Here is a 24,574-nt window from a genome sequence, read left to right as displayed (position 1 = left end):
ATGCAAAGTTTAAAACAATAATTGTTAGAGTGCTTAAAGATATTTGAACAATAGATGGTTATAACGAATACCTAAATAAAGAGATAAAAAGTATAAAAAAGGACATTGAAGTAATAAAAAAGAATCAGTCAGAAATGACAAATACAATATCAGAAATGAAGACCACAATGGAAGGAATTAAAAGCAGGATGGATGAAGCTGAGGATCGAATCAGCGAGTTAGAAAACAAGATAAACAAAGGCACAGAAGCAGAGCAGCAAAAAGAAAAGAGACTCAAAAAGTCAAAAAAAAAATAAATAAAAGAGAGCTCTATGACAACATGAAGAGAAATAACATCCGTATCATAGGGATTCCTAAAGAAGAAGAGAAAGAACAAGGGATAGAGACTTTGTCAATCAAATCATAGCTGAAAAATTCCCTAAATTGATGTAGAAAAAAGTCACACAAGTTCAAGAAGCACAGAGTTCCATTAAAGAGAAACCCAAAAAAATCTACACCAGGACACATCATAATCAAAATACTAATGTTAAGAGATAAAGAGAATATATTAAAAGCTGCTAGAGAATAAAAGACTATCACCTACAAAGGAGCTCCCATAAGGATGGCATCCAACTTCTCAACAGAAACACTTGAGGCCAGAAGGAAATGGTAAGAAATATTCAAAGTAATGCAGAACAAGAGCCTATAACCAAGACCACTTTATCCAGCAAGGTTATTATTTAAAAATAAAGAAGAAATAAAAAGCTTCCCAGACAAAAAAAAACCTCAAGGAATTCATTACAACCAAACCAATGCTGCAAGATGTGTTAAGGGGCCTGTTGTAAACAGATCAAAGGGGGGAAAGAATATAGCAAAAGAGGAATACAGCTTTAAAGAATAAAATGGCAATAAACAACTACATATCAACAATAACCTTAAATGTAAATGGATTAAATGGTCCAAACAAAAGACATAGGGTAGCTGTGTGGATAAGAAAACAGTACCAATATATATGCTGTCTACAAGAGACACACCTCAAAACAAAAGATACACATAGACTGAAGGTAAAAGAATAGAAAAAATATTTCATGCAAATGGAAAAGAAAAAAAAGCTGTGGTAGCAATATTTATATCAGACAAAATGGACTTAAAAACAAATGCTATAGTCAGAGATAAAGAAGGTCACTACATAATGATAAAGGGAGCATTCCAACAGAAAGATATAACCATTATAAATATCTATGCACCTAAAATAGCAGCACCTAAATATATAAAGCAGACTTGGATGGATATAAAGGGTGAGGTCAACAGCAATACTATAATAGTAAAGGATTTCAATACCCCAATAACATTACTAGATAGATCCTCAAGAAAGAAAGTTAACAAAGAAACAACAGATTTAAAGGACACAGTAGATCATCTCAATTTAATAGATATATTCAGAACTCTTTACCCTAAAGCAGCAGGATATACATTCTTTTTAAATGCTCATGGTACATTCTCTAGGATAAATCATATATTAGGGCACAAAAGTGGTCTCAACAAATTTATGAAGATTGAAATCCTATCAAGCATTTTCTCTGATCACAGTGGCATGAAACTAGAAATCAAATACAACAGAAAAAACTGAAAAATACTCAAACACTTGGAAACTAAATAGCATGTTATTAAATAACAAATGGGTTAACATTGAGATCAAAGAAGAAATAAAAAAAATCCTAGAAACAAATGATAATGAGCATACAACCACTCAAAATTTATGGGACACAGCAAAAGCAGTACTGAGAGGGAAGTTCATAGCACTACAGGCATTCCTTAAGAAGCTTGAAAAATCTCAAATAAACAACCTAACTTTGCATCTAAAAGAACTAGAAAAAGAACAGCAAGTAAAGCCCAGAGGTAGTAGAAGGAAGAAAATAATAAAGATCAGAGCAGAAATAAATGACATAAAGGCTAAAGAAACAATACAGAGGGTCAATGAAACAAAGAGCTGGTTCTTTGAAAAGGTAAACAATATTGATGAACCTTTTACCAGACTCACCAAAAGAAAAAGAGAGGACTCAAATAAATAAAATTAGAAATGAGAGTAGAGAAATAACAACTGACACAACAGAAATACAAAGGATTGTAAGAAAATACTATGAAGAACTGTATGCCAAAACATTAGACAACATAGATGAAATGGACATTGAAACATATAATATTTTAAAAATTAATCTGGAAGAATCAGAAAACCTTAACAGACCAATTACAACAAATGAGATGGAAACAGTTATCAAAAAACTCCCAACAAACAAAAGCCCTGGGCCTGATGGCTTCATAAGTAAATTCTACCAAATAATCAAAGAAGAACTCCTATCCTTCTCAAGCCATTTCAAAAAATTCAAGAGGAAGGAAGACTTTCAAGCTCCTTTTATGAGGCGAGCATAATTCTGATTTCAAAACCAGGCAAAGACAACACAAAGAAAGAAAATTATAGGCCAACATCCCTGATGAATATAGATGCTAAAATCCTCAACAAACTATTAGCAAACAGGATCCAGCAATATATGAAAATCATACATCATGATCAAGTGGGACTTATTCTGGGGAGGCAAGGCTGGTACAATATTCAAATCAATCAATGTGATTCATCACATAAACAAAAGGAAAGATGAAAACCACAGGATAATATTAATAAACGCAGATAAAGCATTTGATAAAATCCAGCACCCATTCATTATTAAAACTCTCAGCAAAGTGGGAATACAGGGAACATACCTCAACAAGATAAAGGCCATCTATGACAAACCCACAGCCAACATCATACTCAATGGGTAAAAATTAAAGTAATCCCCTTAAGATCAGGAACAAGGCAGGGGTGTCCCCTTTTACCACTCTTATTCAAGATAGTTCTGGAAGTCCTAGCCACAGCAATCAAACAAGAAGAAGAAATAAAAGGCATCCAAATTGAAACAGAAGAAGTAAAACTATCACTATTTGCAGATGATATGACATTGTATATAGAAAACTCTAAAATCTCAGTCAAAAAACTACTGGACCTGATAAATGAATTCAGCAAAGTGGCAGGATATAAAATTAATACTCAGAAATAAGAGGCATTTTTATATACCAACAATGAACTATCAGAAGAGAAATTAAGAAAACAATCCCCTTCACTTTTGAAACCAAAAAAAATAAAGTATGTAGGAGAAAATTTAACCAAGGATATTAAAGATTTGTATTAGGAAAATTATAAAACATTGATAAAAGAAACCAAGAAAGATATATACAAGTGGAAGTGAATACTGTGCTCATGGATAGAAAGAATAAACATCATTAAAATGTTTATATGACCCAAAGCAATTTATAAACTTAATGCAATACTAGTTAAATTACCAATAACATACTTCTAAGATAGAGAACACATATTTAAAAATTTATATGGAACCAAAAAAGAACACAAATTACCTCAGCAATCTTGTAAAGGAAGAATAAAGTGGGAGGTATCACACTTCCTTATATCAAAATATAATACAAGGCCATTGTTCTCAAAACAGCTTGGTACTGGCATAAGAACAGGTATATAGATTAATGGAAATAACAGAGAACCCAGAAATAAACCCACACTTTTATGGGCAACTGATATTTGACAAAGCAGGTAAGAGCATATAATGGAGTAAATACAGTCTCTTTAACAAATGGTGTTGGGACTATTGGACAGCTACCTGCAAAAAATGAAACTAAACTACCAACTTACACCAGTCATAAAAATAAACTCAAAATGGATAAAAGACTTAAGCATCCTAGAGGAAAACATAGGCAGTAAGCTCTCCGACATCTCTTGCAGCAATATATTTGCTGATTTATCTCCACGTGCAAGGGAAATAAAGGACAGGATAAACAAATGGGACTATATCAAACTAAAAAGCTTTTCACAGCTAAAGACAATATAAACAAAATAAAAAGGCAAACCACACAATGGGAGAATATATTGGACAGTACATCTGATAAGGGGTTAATAACCAAAATTTATAAAGAACTTGTAAAACTCAACACCAGGAAGATAAACAGTCCAATCAAAAAATGAGCCAAAGAAATGAATATACACTTCTCCAAAGAGTACATACAGATGGCCAATAGGCATCTGAAAAAATACTCAACATCACTAATCATAGAGAAATGCAAATTAAAACCACAATGAGATACCACCTCACACCGGTCAGAATGGCGCTCATCAATAAAACAATACAGAATAAGTGCTGGCGAGGATGTGGAGAAAGGGAACCCTCTTACACTGCTAGTGGGAATGCAGACTGTGCAGTCACTGTGGAAGACAGTATGGAGATTCCTCAAAAATTAAAAACCGAACTGCCTTTTGACCCAGTTATTCCACTTTTAGGAATATACCCCAAGAACACCATAGCACTGTTTCAAAAGGAGAAATGCAGCCCCATGTTAATGGCAGCATTGTTCACAATAGCAAAGATCTGGAAACAGCCCAAGTGTCTGTCTGTGGAAGAGTGGATTAAAAAGCTGTGATACACATATGACCCAGCAATCCCTCTACTGTGTATATACCCTCAAAACTTAAAAAAATTGGTACGTAAGACCCATGCAGTCCCATGTTCATTGCAGCATTGTTCACAGTGGCCAAGACATGAAAACAACCAAAAAGCCCTTCAATATATGACTGGATAAAGAAGATGTGGTACATATACACTATGGAATACTACTCAGCCATAGGAAATGATGATATCCATTCATTACAGCATGAATGGGCCTTGATAACATTATACTGAGTGAAATAAGTAAATAAGAAAAAACTAAGAACTATATGATTCCATACATCTGTGGGACATAAAAATGAGACTCAGGGACATGGACAAGAGTGTGATGGTTACAGGGGGGTGGGTGGAGGGGAAGGAGGAGAGAGAAGGGATGGGAGGAGGGGAGTGGCACAAAGAAAACCAGATAGAAGGTGACAGAGGACAATTTCACTTTGGGTGATGGGTATGCAACATAGTCAAATGTCAAAATAACCTGGAGATGTTTCCTGTGAAGATACGTACACTGATTTATCAATGTCACCCCATTAAAATTTAAAAAAAAAAGTATGGTACATATATACAATAGAATACCATAGGGCCATGAAAAACAAGGAAATCTTACCTTTTGCGGCAGCATGGATGGACCTGGAAACTATTATGTTAAGTTTTATTAGCCAGGCAGAAAAAGAAAAATATCATATGACCTCATTCATTTGAGGAATCCGACGAACAATGTGAACTGAGGAACGGAATTGAGACAGAGAAGAGATCAAAGGGACCAGAGGAAAAGAGGACAGAGGGAAATGGCATGATAGGAGGGGATAAACCTGAAGGGAAGTGGGAAGGGTGCTATCAGTACGGGGGGACAGGGGAGATGTGAGGAGAATAAGGGGGAGGGGGAGGCATTCAGGGCAACACTAGAATCTATGTAAACACAATAAATTAAAATCAAGTAAAAAAATCTTTTTGGAGCAAAAGAGTAATTACTATTATATTTTTTGTAAGTCAATCAAATTACACCTATTTTCGATTAGATAGAAAAAAGTATAATCTTTTTGGGTGTGCCACAAAATTTGAGTAATTAATTTATGTGTGCCATGAGATAAATAATGTTGAAAATCTCTGCTATAGCACATTTGAAGATTGAGTACGATCATGGTAAATGCATCAGGACAACTTCTTATGAGTTACCTTAAAGACTACATACCTTAAATGTTTCTAAATACATTATATTTGGTTAAGAGTGCCTACATACATATTAGAAACCACAATACATTTGTTAATATGTTTTTGAGCATTATATATTTTTTTCATTAGCCTTCCATTTTAAATTTTCCTACCTCTCTTCCTCTTTTCTTTCTTCCTTATTTCAAATTCCTTGCTCAGAGAAGAAAGTTGGCAAGCAATAGACCTGGAAAAGGAAACACTGTACACTGTTGGAGCAAAAACACAGAAGTATTTCATTTGTTCTAATTTGGGGGCTTTTAAATTGGTTATCACCATAAGCCCTTTAACAATCTATATTTTTATGAAGCCATACTGTTGAAGAATGTAATGTGGGAGCATATGATGATCTGACCTTTTTTTCTAAATATCCTTACTAAATTTCTTCACTGTAGCTTCATTGTACAGAAATAGAAACAGTTTTCTCCAATAGGTTTATTGCACAACTACTTTAAAATGCCAACCTCATGTTTGTTCAGATATGTAAAAGATTTGGAGATACTATAATTCATTATTATATATTAATTTTTGTTATATAAATCAATGAAAAATTTATAAAAGAGGTTAAGGTGAATATGAGATGTTTAAGATGTCAGTATCAAACATACAGAATGAGTAATAACAACTGTGTATAGCCATTTTAAAACATATGGGTTCAGTACCTCACTATCCTATAACTGTTTAAATCCTACAATAGGGAATGTTCAACCAAATGTTAAATTACTCGTAACATTGAAATCCTGAATCTATTTCCCAACAAACTATTACTCTTCAAAAAATGCAGTAGGTTTGGATGAAACCAGTGAGTTCTTTAGTTAACTCCTTCATAATTCTATTTATTTACTTATTTTAATGATGGAAATAAAGGAAAAATTAACATAGGTCAATCAAAGGTTTTCTATAGAGCAGACTCATACACTATTAAAATTTATAATTAATAGCTAAGTAAAGTTTTTACTTCAACCTTTTACCAAACCTATTCACTACTGTGCTACGGTGGAAACTTAAAAAAATAACGCTAATGGTATCTCAAAAATAGATATTTAATGTATATTATACAATATTTAATATATATTATATATGTAATCTTCATACATAATCTTATATATACTATAAAAAGTTTTATATTTGTAACAGCTCCATGAAGTTTTCAATATAAACTTTAGCCCAATTCATAGATAAGATAGTGGTGGTCAGAGATTTTAAATGTCTCACTAAAGTTGCTATATCGGCTAATTTTTGGAGCTATTGACAATAGCAGTTCATCTAATTCCTTGTACAATATATTTTTCCTTTAGAAAAACTATAACTGCAATGAGAAAGAAATCTTTATAATGACTACATTTATATGGGTCAATAATCAGTATTAAAGAATCTCTGAATACAAAATTATAACCTCCTATAATGGCTTTAACGGAACTTTTGGTTATAGAGTCAATACACTCTGTCTGAATAAACTGCCATTATACATAGGATATAATTTTGTGGGGAAAAATTACTGTAATAGCACCTGCTGGTTTTCACTTTCAACCCAGCTATTCTGTAACAAATTTAATGAGATCCGATGAAATCACCAGATATTGAAACTTTATATAGCCATTAATTACAAATTTCAACAGTATACAAAAGTCTGTGGCTGCTTAAGCCATCTTTTTTTGTTTATTATATTCAACTATTTACATTATGAAAATATAAAAATGGAGATCTTAAATTTTCTTCTCATGCTACGGCAGACAAAAATGAAACTTTTTTAATGAACCACTTCGTTTTACCAGTATTATATCCACCTCCACCCCACTACTAGAAATGAAGCTGTATTTTCATAAACGACCTCCTCAAATCTTGAATTCTACTATTCTCAATCAATACATTTCAAATGAAGAAAAATTCTTTTTCTGACAGATGGCAAAGATCTATTCTATAATTACAAATAGAACTCTCATTACCTCAGTCTCATCATTTGTAAAATAAGCAGCTTGGCTAACTGGTTTTCAAGAGTCTAATTCTAAGCAGTGTATCAAATTTTTCATGCTTCTCTGTAAGATTTAACTTGTGTTATATCTTGACAGGTGGCATAGCCCTTGATGAAAATAGTTTTAAACATTTTGGAGAAATTTCAGAAACCACTCTACCTATTTTTAACAGAAGTCATTTAATAGAAAAAAAATTAGTTATACAGTTGATAAGACAGAGTTGATCTTTGCAATCAGCACCAACAGGACGAATGAAACAACTGAAGGGACACTGTGACTAGGGTCCAGGACCTGGCCATCTGTCATGAATTGGAACCAGGCCAAGTTCTGCTCCGATAAAACTAAGGGTGAAGTGGGTGTCAGGGGTGAAACTAAGGAAGACAAGCTGTTGCCAGGACTGCTGTCGAAAGTCGAGTTTCAAAAGCTCACTGGGTCGGGGAGGGAGGGTGAAGGGAATCTTCAAGATATTTTCCAGGCAGCTTCTTTCTGTCTGACAAATAAAATACTCGTGCAATGTGTATCTCAACATTTCTTATGAGAAGGAAGAAAGAAAGAATATTTGGAGGTAGCTACCAGAGAGATAAGAAAGATCCTTGGAGGTACAATAGTGTGTTTTTATATGTCTTGTGAAGAAGATGTTTCAAGAAGGAAAACACTGATTATTGGAGTTAAAACTGAAGACATTATTCATCTTCTCCAGGCACCCATTTTAACTTCAAAGGTGGTAACACTAAATCTCCCTGTATCTTTTTTTTCCATGTAGATAATACTAATGAGCATTCTTCCCAGCACTACTTCTGCTATATCAACCATTAGAAGACCAAGATCAGTATTTACGTTCCCTCCAAAATTATCCTCTTTCTCGTCCTCTTAAATCATTTTTAATAATCACCGTGAGATACCATCCTTAAATACTCTTTCTCTCTCGTCCTTTCATTTACAAATTATATAGTTTCTTCCTATCAACAAATTTCAGTTATTTTCTTTCCCTTTTACTTTATTACCTAAATACTTGTAATGAAATTCTAACTGTACATGATGTTTCCAGATATTTTTCATCTACAGAATACTTTGCTATCAAAGATCATTTTCCAAAGCCCAGAAATGAATATTCATTTGCACTGCTAAAAAAGTAATAATAAAAAAAACAATAGTTCTCCACTGCCAAATTGTTCTACAGTGGTCAGAAACGTAGCCTGAGATTTTTCACGAAATTTCTTTTCTACAACCCTGTGCTTGAACCATACCTTAATAGCTGTATTTCCCAAGGGTTGTGGCTATCCTCTGTAATTAAACTGTTTTGGAGACTAATGCTTTTTTCTCATGCTGAAGTTTAAAATTTTATTTCCTTCTTTATCATATTTCCTTTAGTTCTACCAAATGGAGTAATGTCATCCTATACTTGGATTTTATAACCTTGTCTTTTACTCATTTTGATAGAATGTCTCTATTTTTTCTTATGATAACATAGGAAAAAATAGTTTACTTATCCTACTATAGCAAACTTCTGTAAAATATTAACTATGTATTTTTTTTGGTTTAAATCTACTCTGGTGATCATCAAATACTTTGTATTTCATAGGCACTCAATATGCCTGCATTACACTTTTATTAAATGCTTCAGGTACATTTTATCTCTTGCTTAATACAAAGAAGAGATAGTATTTATTTTATAAAATAGAGAAGATTCAGATTTGTTTTGTAAATTTGTCTAGTTTTACAGTGCAAATGTATAATTACATTTGATACATTTGTCTTCTTTTCTAAATTGACAAAGGGTGTTAAGATTTTAGTGTGAAATTTTCTGCTTCAAACTCTCTGTCAAGTATTTACCAGTAATAGTCTGTAAACAAGTAGCCATATTAATTATGGGCAATTTCACACAAGTGTAATTGCAAATATTTTCATGTATTTACACTTATAAGTGGTGATTATACACTAAATCTAAATAATCACTTTCTCATAAACATCTTGTACACTTCCTGGGTTTTCCAGAACATATAATGTGACCATGTCCTAAATCTAAGTCTAACTTAAAAATGCACAAGAAAAACAAGTAGTTTTCTATAAATATTGATATCCCAACCATAATTGCTTTCATAGCTTAAAAATTGATTACTCTATTATTTTTGGGAGTCAGAGATTTCTGAGGCAAATTTTTTCCCTTCATGAACTTCTGTACAAGGCATTTTATGTGTACACACCACTTTTTATATAAAAATGAGCCAGAATTCTTTTTGGAGAAAACATAGTTTTTGATGCAGATGAAGTCTGTGGAAGTTGACTAGTAAAAACCCTCTCAATCTTTTATGTTCCTCTAATACATAAAATTAGAGATTCTGTCTTGGAATATAAATATATGAATAAATAATTCTTAAGGAGAATGTATGAAGGTATGCAAACAGAACATAACCTCCTTTGAGAATTTCAGAAGTACTTTTTTATATTTCACATAATGCTCTCCATTATACCTAGAAATAATGGCAAGCACTGTCAATGCTGCTGCCCTGTATATGTGCGTGCTGACATGACTGATTTGCCGCCTGAGGTTTCTTCCACCCAGGGTACACATGTAGTCTGTACTCAGCAGCCACTATAACCACTATGGAAAAACCATGATCAATTTCTGCTGTAGAAACAGTTTCTTTGTCTCACAGACTGAATGATACATGGGCTGCAAAAGAACCATTCCATTTGAGATGACCATAGGAAAGGATGATAAGTCTAACTGCTGCCATTTCCCAGAGTCGATGCCTAGGGGTATAAATCTTTATTTTGTTTCAGTGTTTATCTGCAGTATATTTTTCTTCTTTGCCTGATTGTAGTTTGCCTCAATTCTCCACATAAGCTTTACTATCATCTATTCTCTTCCAGCCTCCAACTCAATAAAAATGGGTTGCCAGTAATCTCATTTTAGTATTGATTGATACAGTATATGGCACAGATTCTTCCCCAAAAGAACACTTATTAATTTCCTATGCTGAGTATTCATTTTAATATAAATTTATAATTTTAGGATTGTAAGAGTCTTCAGCAAATACATGTAAGCTGTTATACAAGTAAGGCACACCCATTAGCAAAATCTCACTAATCTGGATTCTTAAATTTTTAATTAAAACATCGGTAATTGGAATTAATTGAAATTTACACTTACAGATTTTTTTAAGAGGACGACAGGGACAGAAAGACTAAGACAGGAAGATTGAGCTGTTTCTGTATGTGTCTTAACTGGGGATCAAACATTCAACCTCTGTGTTTCAAGACAATGCTTCAACCAACCAAGCTCTCTGGCCTAGGATTAATTTTTCCTTTATTCACTGATTTTTACAGAGAGAAAGAGAGAGGAAGGGAAAGAGAGAAGAATGAGAAGGGGAGCATTCATTTGTTGTTCCTCTTGTGCATTCATTGATTGCTTCCTGTGTGTGCCGTGTCCGAGGATCAAACCCCCAACCTTACTGATTTAGGATGATTCTCTAACCCAGTGGTTCCCAACTTTTTTTGGGCCACAGACTGGTTTAATGTCAGAAACTATTTTCATGGACCAGCCTTTAGGATGGGACGGATAAGTGTATCACGTGACCGAGACAAGCATCAAGAGTTAGTCTTAGACGGATGTAACAGAGGGAATCTGGTCATTTAAAAAAAAATAAAACATCATTCAGACTTAAATAAAAATAAAACAGAAATAATGTAAGTTATTTATTCTTTCTCTGTGGTTAGGTTCCAAATGGCCCACGGACCGCTAATGGTCTGTGGCCCAGGGTTGGAGACCACTGCTCTAACCAACTAAGCTAACCAGCCAGGACTTACACATATTTTTTCTTTTTATTGTTGAAAACCTACTAGCTTAGAGTAAATGCTTATTTTATTTAGAAAAATCATTTTGAAGGATACTAAAATTGCACATATATAAGCTGATATATGTAATAAATGTAAATTTTTGGTCACTAAAATAAATATATTTAAATAATCTATTTTATAATACTGTGTACATATACATGTAATCAAATTATTTTAAAATAAAGCTTATTCTTTCTAATTTCAGTAGCTGTTTATTTCATAAGATTCATTTTTTACTACAATTACTCTGAATTTACTGAAGTATTAACTTATTTTTAAATGTTATTTTGTAAAAAGATAAGTGATTAAATATTATTAAGAGAGTAGAGTAGCCTGACCTGTGGTGGTGCAGTGGATAAAGCTTCAACCTGGAACACTGACATCATCTGTTTGAAACCATAGGCACATGTAAGAGTTGATGCTTCCTGCTCCTCCCCTGGGCCTTCTCTCTCTCTCTCTCTCTCTCTATCTATCTATCTATCTATCTATCTCTCTCTTCCCCTACCTTTATAAAAGAAATTAAAAAAATATTAAAGAGATCTTTATTAAAACAAAAGTTATAAGTAGAGTAAGTGAAAAAAAAATACAAAAGATGACCACAGCCATCAACAGGAAGCTCAGTTGGCGAGAGCATCATCCCAAAATCCCGGGGTTGCATGTTAGTTCCTCAGTGAGGACACATGCAAGAATAAACCAATGATGGCATGAATAAGTGGATCAACATGTTAAGGTTTATCTCTCTCCTTTCTTATCTCTCTAAAAATCAATATTTTTTTAAAGACAACCACAAAATTTAAGAGCAAAACCTCACTGAAGAAAAAAGGTAGAATAATAAAATCCATTTCTTTCAAAAGTTTTAGAAATATTAAATGAGCATCTCCAAAAGTCAAAACTAAGTGCAAAAGGATAAATAATCATACTCTGTACTCTAAGGAATCAACAGCCTAGTGGAGACCAGAACATAATCTGAAATTGTCGATGTGTAAGATAAGAACAGTAACAGATATACGCATAAGTGCAGATATGCTTATGTTTTTGAGGTTTAGAGAAAGGAAGGAAAGGAATCTTGAATTGGAAACAAGAACATATGGATGATGTTTGTGTCTATGGAGTGGTAGAGGAAACAAGTACAAAAATAAGCCCTTAAAATGAATATTAGGTGTGAAGTCACAAAGCAGGATTGTGTAGAAGAAATGATCAGAGCTCTATATGCTTTCTCTAAAGTGTGAGGCACGGAGATGGGAAGATACAAATGGTAGGCTGGTCATGCAATATCATAAATCATTTTTAGAATATCTGATGTAGACAAAATTAAGAAAAACAAATGCAGTGCCTGACCAGGTGGTGGCTCAGTTGATAAAGCATCAAACTGGCACACAGGGGAACCTAGGTTTGAAATCCTGAGATTGCCAGCTTGAGCATGGGCTCATCTGGCTTGAACGCATGCTCACCAGCTTGAGTGCGGGGTCACTGTCTTGAGCATGTGTTCATAGACATGACCTCATGGTCGCTGGCTTGAAGCCCAAAATCACTGACTTGAGCCCAAGGTTGTTGACTTGAGCAAGGGGTTACTCGGTCTGCTGTAGTCCCCCACTCAAGGCACACATAAGAAAGCAATAAGTGAACAACTAAGGTGCCACAACAAAGAATTGATGCTTCTCATCTCCCTTCCTGTCTGTCTGTCCTTATCTGCCACTCTATCTCTGTGTCTCTGTCAAAAAAAGAAAAAGGAAAAGGAAAAGAACAAATTCAGGGAATGACATTTTAATCATTCTTTTTATGCTGGAACTTAAAAATGCCAATTGTTAGGTAACCCAGCATTTGAAAAAGTTTATACTCAGTAATTTGTTGCAGTTGGTTTGGTCACAAGAAAACCACTAATCCAAAAATAGCTTTTTAATTACCCTCTACTTGCTAATTTTCAAGAAAATATATCAATAATTTTGTTTAATTTAAATAACTTATGATAAGTGCTGCACTGCTTGAAAATATCTTTTTATGCATCCTCAATTCACCAGATGTTAATTTTTATTTTCTAAAATGCATTCTCTAATATTTAGAATTCACTTTTAGTCCTGGCTGGTTGGCTCAATCACTTAGACTGTCATCCGGAATCACCAAGGTTGCAGGTTCTTTCCAGTGGTGGGATTCAAATAATTTAACAGCTGGTACTCTGCCCTAATGACTGTTTTAAGTTTAAAAAAGGATATACCAAAAGGTAGTTTATTATTTCAAGCATTTAATATAATACTTAAATAAGAACAGTAAAACAGGTACATAAAAATAGATTATGTTATAAGAAATAATTTTAAAATATTAAATAATGCCTAACAAAAACCAATAAAATTATTTAAGATATTTTCATATTACTTCTTGATTGATGTCTTCAACTGCAAGATTTTTTACCTATGGATGAAATGAACAATACTATGGGTGCTTAGAATATGCTATTGTGCAGATAAACATTAAAAAAGAGTAAGGAATGTCAATTTGTGATTTCCACCATAGAGAGAAACTGAATATAAGTGCCATTTTAACAGCCAGTTACCGAACTTAACAAAAAATTAGGTATTGGTTCTGCTGAACTGGAGCAAACTGGCTGAATCCCACCGTTGGTTTTTTCCCAGGTCAGGGCACATATGAGGGGTGACCAGTGGATGCAAAACTAAGTGGAACACCAAATGAATGCTTCTCTTTCTCTCTCTCCCCCTTCCTCTTTCTGTCTATCTAAAATCAATAAATAAAAATGAAAAAGATTTTATTTTTACCATTACTTTCAATACAATGAGTTTCTCTTCTCTACAAATTACACTATAATTAATTGAAACACCAAGAGTTATACTCAGATCAGCTACCAGGTGACAACATGGATGAGAAACAATATAATAGGCTACATTCTCAATTTATAGAGGTAAAATCTCTTTAATCACTTAAAAAATTTAAACTCAAAATAGAATCTAAAAAATAAACAGCAAGAACATGTTTAAATGAGACTTATGGAAAGTCTAAATAACTATATGGAACTTTCCAATAATAATGTAATATAGCTCCTTAAAGATAAAAATTATGAATATTTAACTAGATGTGTAGGAGACAACTAAGTGTGTAATTTTTTAATTGTTGTTTTTTTTTAATTCATCAGGGATATTGGCCTATAATTATCTTTCTTTGTGTTGTCTTTGCCTGGTTTTGATATCAGAATTATGCTCGCCTCATAAGAGGAACTTGGAAGTGTTCCTTTCTCTTGAATTTTTTGAAATACCTTGGATAGGAGTTAGTTCTTTCAGTATTTGGTAGAATTCACCAGTGAAGCCATCAGGCCACGGCGTTTTGTTTTTTTTTGGAGTTTTTGATAACTGTTTCGATCTCATTTGTTGTAATCAGTCTGTTTAGGTTTCTGATTCTTCCAGATTGATTTTTGGAAAATTATATGTTTCAAGGAATTTGTCCATTTCACTTAGGTTGTTTAATTTTTTGGCATATAGTTCTTAGTATTTTCTTACAATATGTTGTATTTCTGTTGTGTCAGTTGTTATTTCTCCACTCTCATTTCTAATTTTATTTATTTGAGTCCTCTCTCTTTTTTTCTTGGTGAGTCTGGTTAAAGGTTCATCAATATTGTTTACCTTTTCAAAGAACCAGCTCTAGGTTTCATTGATCCTCTGCCTTGTTTCTTTAGTCTCTATGTCATTTATTTCTGCTCTGATCTTTATTATTTCTTTCTTTCCACTACTTCTGGGCTTTACTTTTTGTTCTTTTTCTAGTTCTTTTAGATACAAAGTTAGGTTGTTTATTTGAGCATTTTCTATCTTCTTAAGGAATGCCTGTAGTGCTATGAACTTCCCTCTCAGTACTGCTTTTGCTGTGTCCTATAAATTTTGAGTTGTTGTATGCTCTTTATTATTTGTTTCTAGAAATTTTTTAATTTCTTCTTTGATTTCATTGTTAACCCATTTGTTATTTAATAACATGCTATTTAGTTTCCAAGTGTTTGAGTATTTTTCAGTTTTTCTGTTGTGGTTGATTTCTACTTTCATGCCATTGTGATCTGAGAAAATGCTTGATATGATTTCAGTCTTCTTAAATTTGTTGAGACCACTTTTGTGCCCTAACATGTGGTCTACTCTAGAGAATATACCATGAGCTCTTGCAAAGAATGTATATCCTGCTGCTTTAGGGTGAAATGTTCTGAAGGTATCTATTAAATTGAGTTGATCTAGTGTGTCCTTTAAGTCTACTGTTTCTTTGTTGATTTTCTTTCTTGAGGATCTATCTATTGATGTTAGGGGGTATTGATAACCCCTACTATTATAGTATTGCTATTGATCTCTCCCTTTATATCCATCCAAGTCTGCTTTATATATTTCAATGCTCTTATATTAGGTTCATAGATATATATTTATGATGGTTATATCTTCCTGTTGGATTGCTCCCTTTATTATTATGTAGTGATTTTCTTTATTTCTTACTATAGCCTTTGTTTTAAAGTCCATTTTGTCTGATATAAATATTGCTACCACAGCTTTTTTTTTCTTTTCCATTTGCATTAAATATTTTTTTCCAATTTTTTACCTTCAGTCTATGTGTATCTTTTGTTTTAGGTGTGTCTCTTGTAGACAGCGTATGTATATGGGTCCTGGTTTCTTATCCATGCAGCTACTCTATGTCTTTTGATTGGATCATTTAATCCATTTACATTTAAGTTTATTATTGATACGTAGTTGTTTATGCCATTTTATTCTTTAAAGCTATATTCCTCTTTTACTAATTCTTTTCCCCCTTTGTTCTGTTTACAACAGGCCCTTAACAATTTATGCAGCATTGGTTTGGTTGTAATGAATTCCTTGAGTTTTTTTTGTTTGTTTGTTTGTTTTTTTGTCTGGAAAGATTTTTATTTCACCTTCAATTTTAAATGATAGCCTTACTGAATAAAGTAGTCTTGGTTGTAGGCTTTTGTTGTTTTCTTTTTCCATTCATGTTGACCTTTATAAACAATCACTGCATGTACATTGATGTTTTTATTAACCAATGTTTCCTTTTTTCACATCTTTACTTACAGCAAATATCTATGTATGTACATTTCACCCCATTCTATTTAGTATTTCCACTTGGAAAAAACAACTTTTAGACAAATGTCTACATAAATCTATTATATCACACACACGTATGTGTGTGTATATTTATGTGTATATGCATATATTAATATATATATGAAGAATAAAATATTGAGATTCAAATATTTATCTACCACAGTGTCTTGTCTGTTCTCTTACCTCAGCATTGATATCTTGTCACAGATTGTTTCTAGGAGCTTCCTAACCCATTTAATGATGAAACAGCAGCTTACTTTGCATTGTAATATATTTTTAAACCCTTAGGGTACAGCTGCTTAGTGCTTATGATTGGAAAACATTTCCTGGATGCACTTTATATCCATTATGTATAGATTACAATGGATTTCCAATAAAAGAAGATAAGCCAACCATTAAACGCATGTATGACAAATACAAAACAACTGTGCTTACTCAAGCTGCAAACCATTTGTCAATTGTGGGTGATGGGCCAGTGCAAATTCCTTGTGTGTCGCACATTAATTATAGTAACTGCACTCAAGTGTTTTGAGAATAAGCTTATTTAAACCCTACATATGTTACAAATGTATGTTAGTATTACATCAAGTCTTTCATTTTGACATATTAGTCACTAAGATACATTTTTCTGTAAGCTATAATTTACTTCACTTAATGGGATATACACATTTTATATTAAAAATATCAACATTATATACAAATTGAAATAAAAATGTCAAAAATATAAATATTTATATAATATATACATATAAACACACACACATATAACGTTACAGCAAAATTTGATTTCTTTCTATAATTTTAATTTCTGAGAAAGTATTTAAGTCAGTAGATTCTTTATTTTTTGAGAATTATTCCTAGACAACACAGTAGTATCATACACAATCTTTAATTCTCCAGCATGCTGTTATAATTATATCCCATTTTTTATAGATGCACCATTGGTGTGTAAAAAATTAAGTAACTCATTAAAAATTACAAAACTAATGAATGACAGAGCCAGGTTTCAAATCAAGGTCTGCAGACTGATAAATTATTTTTGATCTTTCCCATAGACTTGCCTCTCAGAACTGAAAATGTTACCTGAAATTCATTCACCTTAGTATTAAATTATCTTCAAGTAAGGTAAAAATTATCAAAAAATTGCCATCGTTGTGCTTTGGGTATACTTATAGAATCATTCCTCCGGCATCCTAGCTTATTCTTGGATTTTTCTCTTATAAACACAAATAACTATTCTTCTTGGTTGTGAGAGATTTTATTACAAAACAATCAGTAAAGACACCTTGATATACCATCTGGAATTAAAGAGGACTGAAGGGAAGAAATGAGGAAAGGTTAAAAAACAGCTAAATCGATGCAGTGTAGAAAAAAAAATTGCTTGAGGTGGGATGTAATTGAATAAAGACATACATGGTGTAGATAATGTCAATGCAAGTTATTGCTTTTTGTACAATTTGTGTGATAGTTGAGAAGCCACATACATAGAGTAAATATAAGTTCGAGTGAGACAAATTTCACACAGACTGGCTTTTAGTCATTCTGGGTTAACATGTTTTTTTATGCCAGCTTCCCAAGTGCTATTGAACAATTAGGGTTTTGACCAATCTAAATAATAAAGTCTAATCTTTTACAGAACTAAGAGCCACCAAATTCAATAACTATAATCATTTTATAGAATTTTTCCTATTCGTTTATTAATAGCTAGATGCAAAACTTTAGCAACTTTATTTTAAATGTAAAATTGTATATTGTTATATTAAAAGCTCTCATTTCTACATTGTACATATATCAAAATGTGTTAATAATAGTATCTTTTAAAATTACTCAAGGGAGTACCCGGAAATTGGTAATCCAATATTGCTGCTTAGTTTTTATTTTTAATTTCACAATGACTTTAAAAGTTGGTATTAATACCTCCATTTTTAAGATAAAAGAAGACAATTCACAAGTCTTACTAATCATTTCAAGGCCAGTTAAATATATATATGACTTTAATAATCATTATAAAGTCAGTTATAGAGCATACGATAGTATTATGATAGAATCCAAGTTTATCTGGCTTTAAAGGCTTTCTCTGTTCTTTGTACTCTTACTTGGTTGTATAACATTTGCCATAAAGGTAGACAAATACTATGTAAATTCTAAATTAAATTATACCCAATGGTTTATTAGATGAGCAGTGTGTGTGTGCAGTACTCTGATATGCATGTGCTCTCTATTGGAGAAAATAGAAAACTATGCAATATTATTCTCATTTTTTTAAAGGCTCAGAATGTAAACTGGAAAAAATTGATGTTTAAAATAAAATAAAGAATCTAATACAGAAAAGCATGTTAAAATTCCATATTAATGGAGCTGGCATTAAATGCCATAAATGTATAGAGGTACCCTGAAAAATTTTAATAAAGACCTTAAAGGACCACTAATAATTACATAATTATAATGAAGGCTTTCAAAGTTACATGGTGGAGAGCATTATTTTCGTGTATAAATGTGGAATACGGCTGAGAAGTGGCAGAGGTGAGAGTATGATGAATTTAAATGCTACACAGTAATTTAAACTTTATTTAGTTCTGAGGCATGTTTATTAACCTGGCTTTCTATAAAAAGTTTATAATGATAAAGAGTTTGTGAATAATGTTTAAAGATTGGGCTAAGGGTGTGCAAAATGAGAGGCTCATTAGAAAGCACAAAGTAATGTGAACTTAGTGTAAAGTGGTCAATAGAAATGGATATGTCATGTAAGACATATAATTTAGTCTTATATTTTTGTCCTTAATAATAGTGATGATGAAACATTATAAAGGGCATTTTGAGAGAGCCATCCTAAAGCACAGACCTAGGAGGCTACATGTATATTAAAAGGAAGATAGCAATGGAATGGACATTTAGGGAGTCCAGTTAAAGGTCATCCATGGTTTTAAAGCTATCTGAGAAAAGTATTACATAATATAAAATTCTATTCTCTGTGTCTATGTTTGACTATTTTAGATACATCCTATAAGGATAAATAAACTGTAGATATCTGTTGTACAATATTGCATCTATACTTAATAACACTGTATTGTACACTGAAAAATTTGTTGAGGGTAGAGCCAAAGCTACATGTTATTACTGTAACTAAAAAAAGAGAAAATAAAAAAATAAATAAAAAAACTGTAATTAGTGAAATAAGCCAGTCAGAGGAAGACAAGTACCATATGATTTCACTCATATGCAGAATCTAGTGAACAAAATGAACTAACAAGCAAAATAAAAATAGACTCATATAGCTGTCAATGGGGGTGGGGGCTTGGTCAAGGAGGTGAAGAGATAAAGCAAAAAAGGACCAAAAAAAAAGAGAAAAAAATTTATTGATATGGGCAACAGTGTGGTGATTACAGAAGCAGGTGGAGGAGAGAGGTGAAGGAGTGTAGAGAGGGGATATATATTAATGAACAAAGACTGAATGTGGATCTGGGTAAGTACATTATACAGTGTACAGAGCTGTGTTATAGAATTGGACACCTGAAACATGTATAAATATGATTACCCGTATCACCTCAATAGAATTCAATTTAAAATTAATGAATTAATTAAAAGAAAAAGGATGTCTTTCTATGTTATAAATTGCAGATTATTAAATTCTTTATAAATTAATAATCATATTTAGATAACACTGATTTGATTTGAAGATATTATAGATAAATAATAAAAGGCAGGTTTTATTTTTTCACATTTTATTTTTATAGCAGCCAATTTATAAGTAATATTTCTAGAATAAAATATTTATCAATGGCTAGACTGTTTTTGTTGTACTTTATGGAAAAGATCAGAGGAGCAACTTACTTTGTATTTTATGCACTACTTTGTGTTTTATATACTTAAAATAACTTTTGATACAACATGTTTCCATAGCTCTGTTTTAGAAATTGCATATGCTATTTACTAATTACAGTCACTCCCTTGTATCTTATTTTATTTGTTCTAGGAATGCCCATGACTACCACAATCCACAGATGCTCAAATCCCTTATAATAGTGTGACATAGTATTTACATATAGCCTATACATACCATTTCCCATATTTTAGATCATTTCTAGATTACTGATAATAGCTAATACAAAGGAAGTTATATGTAAATAGTTGTTATGCTGTATTGTTTAAGAAATAATGACAGGATAACAGTCTGCACCTGTTCAGTAAAGATACAATTAGTATAGGCCTACCTTATTCAAGACACATCAGCCACAATGTAACTTTTTTAAAAAACTGCACAGGCAGAAACCAGGGACATAAAAAGACAACTGTACATAATAGGCACCATATTAGAATTTGGTGATGAGATACATAAGACATTCTCTGCTTTCATGAAACACAGTGCATTGTTGGGGAGATATGTAAAATTACACATTGACTGCATAATAGAATGGATGCTGTAATAAGTACTGTCATAGAGCAATGAAATCTCATGAAAGGGATATTTGCCTGAGTAAAAGTGAAAGCATGGATGATGGATGTTCTTGAAAGTACAGTCTAAATAAAATGTACAAAGTTGTCTTATACACATATATATATACATTTTCATCTTTAACAAATATATATTAAAAGTTTTGTGGTTCATGCATAAAATAAGACTTAAAACTGTGGTGATTTAAAATGTTTATTTCACCCTTTTTTATTGCATCAGTCCTGTTCCTATGCTTTTAAAATACTGACACAAATGTAGTCTCTGAGATTGTTTTCAATTGATCTTTTGTTCGTATTATTCTCATCGGTCTCCCAGGAAGAATAAACTGTTAAGCAGAGGAAGAACAATTGTAATATTTTATGGAACCCATTGAAAAAGAGCTCAGAAGCTATGACCGTATTACTTAATTATAAATTATGCTTGAACCCATTCTCCAGGCTTAAAAAAGACATATTTTATTCATTATTCTAGCTAGAATAGATAAAATATGTTAATATTTAAGAGTCATATATCTTAGCACCTAAGGTGGTGATACTCATAAATTTTTCACTCCAAATAGTAAATACCATAGTAGTCCATACAGTTAATATAGTGAATATTCATTGTACTCTCATATATCATTTTATTACAGACACACTTCAGTAAGAAACGCTACTGATTACTATGTTCATATGTGTATATGTCTGTGTGTGTGTTTGTGCATGCATGTATACCTGTGTGATGTGGTGTGAGTTTGTGTATTATAGGATTTGAGGGAAAACTTATTATAGGACTTGAGTAATATTTCTTAGAAAAATACATGTTAAAATATTTTTACATGGAGAGTTTATCTTCAGATGTGATTTACTATGCTCTTGATGGCAAATTTAGCCACCATTGCATTTACTTATCAGTTATTTAATGGCAAGTAATCACACCTGGGACTTCTTTAATTTTTTTTTTTTTTGTATTTTTTTTGTATTTTTCTGAAGCTGGAAACGGGGAGAGACAATCAGACAGACTCCCGCATGTGCCCGACCGGGATCCACCCGGCACGCCCACCAGGGGGCGACGCTCTGCCCACCAGGGGGCGATGCTCTGCCCCTCCGGGGTGTCGCTCTGTCACCACCAGAGCCAGTCTAGTGCCTGGGGCAGAGGCCAAGGAGCCATCCCCAGCGCCCAGGCCATCTTTGCTCCAATGGAGCCTCGCTGCAGGAGGGGAAGAGAGAGACAGAGAGGAAGGAGAGGGGTGGGCTGGAGAAGCAAATGGGCGCTTCTCCTGTGCGCCCTGGCCGGGAATCGAACCTGGGACTTCCGCACACCAGGCCGACGCTCTACCACTGAGCAAACCGGCCAGGGCCTGTAATTTATTATTTTTGCTGCTTTTTAGCACCATCACCCAACAGTGATAAAAGCAGAAGATGAAAATTAAATTGACAATTTACTTCTTAATATCTTTCATAATAAATGATGTACAATAATTGGATAAATTGATATTTCTGGATTATCTTTGGATTTAATTTTTCTTTCCACTATGACTGAAGTTGTATTGATGGAAAAATATACAATTATGTCTCTTGGGTCTTGCTATAGATGTTACTTTAAAAAAAATTATACAGTGTTATATCTCAATTATATCTCAATAAAACTGGGAAAGATATTACTTCTTAAAGACTGTCCTATCACTGGTGAAATGACTTGGAAAGAAGATGTAGGAATATAAGAAAATAAAAATATATAGTTTATTTAACAGTAGAATCTTCAATACATTTTCATGCTAGTAGTCATAAATCTCATGTTATATTTCAGTGAAGGTGACCATTTCGATGAAAACCATAGAGAAATAAAAAGGCAAAACAGTACTCAAAAAATCACTAAGTTAATGTAGGGTGACTTAGAAGGTAGTTTAACATATATTGATAGTATCCTTTTTTGTTATTGTTGGAAGGAGAAATTTAAGTTTCTTTCATTGGTATTGGTTAGTGGCCATCTTTGAGCTTATATCTGCACAATAATCTATTTCCATGGAAATTCTGAGAGAAAATTTATTTGACCTTTGAAATCTAATTAGTATAATGCTCAAATTTAATAGATATAATTAAGACAGTCTTTAACACTCAATAAGTGCTCAACAAATGTTAGCAATAATTTTCAGTAGCAAAAGTAAGACTCTAATAGGAAAGAAAAATGAAAAGCAAAGAAGTAAAATATAAATTACAGTTAGCAAATTGATTGAATTTGGGGAAGATAAATAAAGATAAAGTATATCTCAAGCATATTCTAATATTGTGTGCCCAGGTTTTCAAAGTAATTGATACAGATAAGAACATCAAGAAGAAGAATTAAGTTGCAAGAAAAATATTTGTATTTGTATTTGTTAGAATAGGCTCAATGTCAGTGACTGAACATAGTAAATATTTAACTCATGCAAGGGTTCCAGCTCCAAGGCAACCCATTTCTACACGCAGCAACTGATGCTACTTCAGTCTTGCACCTCCTTCATATCAACACAAGGCCTCCTCCACAATTATACAACATATTGTACAGGATTTGATTATTTTTAAGCCGATACATATGTTTTCTTCTTCCTTTCTGTGTCAGAGATTACTTGGCTCTGCTTACTGAGCTTTCCCTATGTGACTTCCTTTAGCCAAAAGAATGTTGGCAAAAGTAAAAAAAAAAAAAAAAAAAAAAAAAAAGATAGGGGCCTTAGATGTTCTTTTTTGATTTGGCAGGGCCTGTTGCTCTCCTGCCGTTTTTATTAAAACCATACCATAGGAGATATTGTCTCTTCAGAATATGGTCCCAGACTGAAAAGTTGAGAAAGCACAAGCCTGGCTAATCTTACAGTGGATCAGACCTTCAGCAAGTGAGAAGCACATTTCTTTATGGGAAAACTCAGACACTGGGTTGCTGTTGATTTTCTCTATTGTTTTTGTAATGTCAATTCTATTGCTATGTGCTCTGTTCTTTATTATGTACTTCCTGCTTGCAATTGATTTTGTTTGCTCTTCCTTCATAAGGCCTTCAGGTAGAAGTCGGTTATAGTTTTGAAATATTTTTTCATAAAATTAAACATAGGCATTTACAGCTAGAAATTTAACTCTAAGCATAGTTTTAACTGCATCCCATAAATTTTGGTATGGAACCATTCATTGGCTCCACATCAAACAAAGAGAAAATAGAATGTCATTCTTTCATGGTCCCCATAGGAAAGAAGACCCTATAGGCCTGAACTCCAGATGTTTTGTTAAGTCTGAAGAACCTGCCAAATTTCAGTTTGACATATTCTTATGTCCAGATTTCCTGTATCAAAATATGGATTTGAAGTAATTTACTAGTTGGAGTACAGGCCATTTAGATGACTGGCAGCTTCTCTTGTCTGAAAAAAGAGACAGTCATTAATATCCTTCCTCAAACATATAATTACCTACTTAAGATAATGGTAAAATGCCAAAGAATGTCTTTGTCCTCCTTAACTTTCTAGTTTCCCTGTGTTATTATCAA

This window comes from Saccopteryx leptura, chromosome 7 (assembly GCF_036850995.1).
Source record: "Saccopteryx leptura isolate mSacLep1 chromosome 7, mSacLep1_pri_phased_curated, whole genome shotgun sequence".
NCBI classification, from domain to species: Eukaryota; Metazoa; Chordata; class Mammalia; order Chiroptera; family Emballonuridae; genus Saccopteryx; species Saccopteryx leptura.
Note: the sequence above shows the minus strand (reverse complement) of the source record.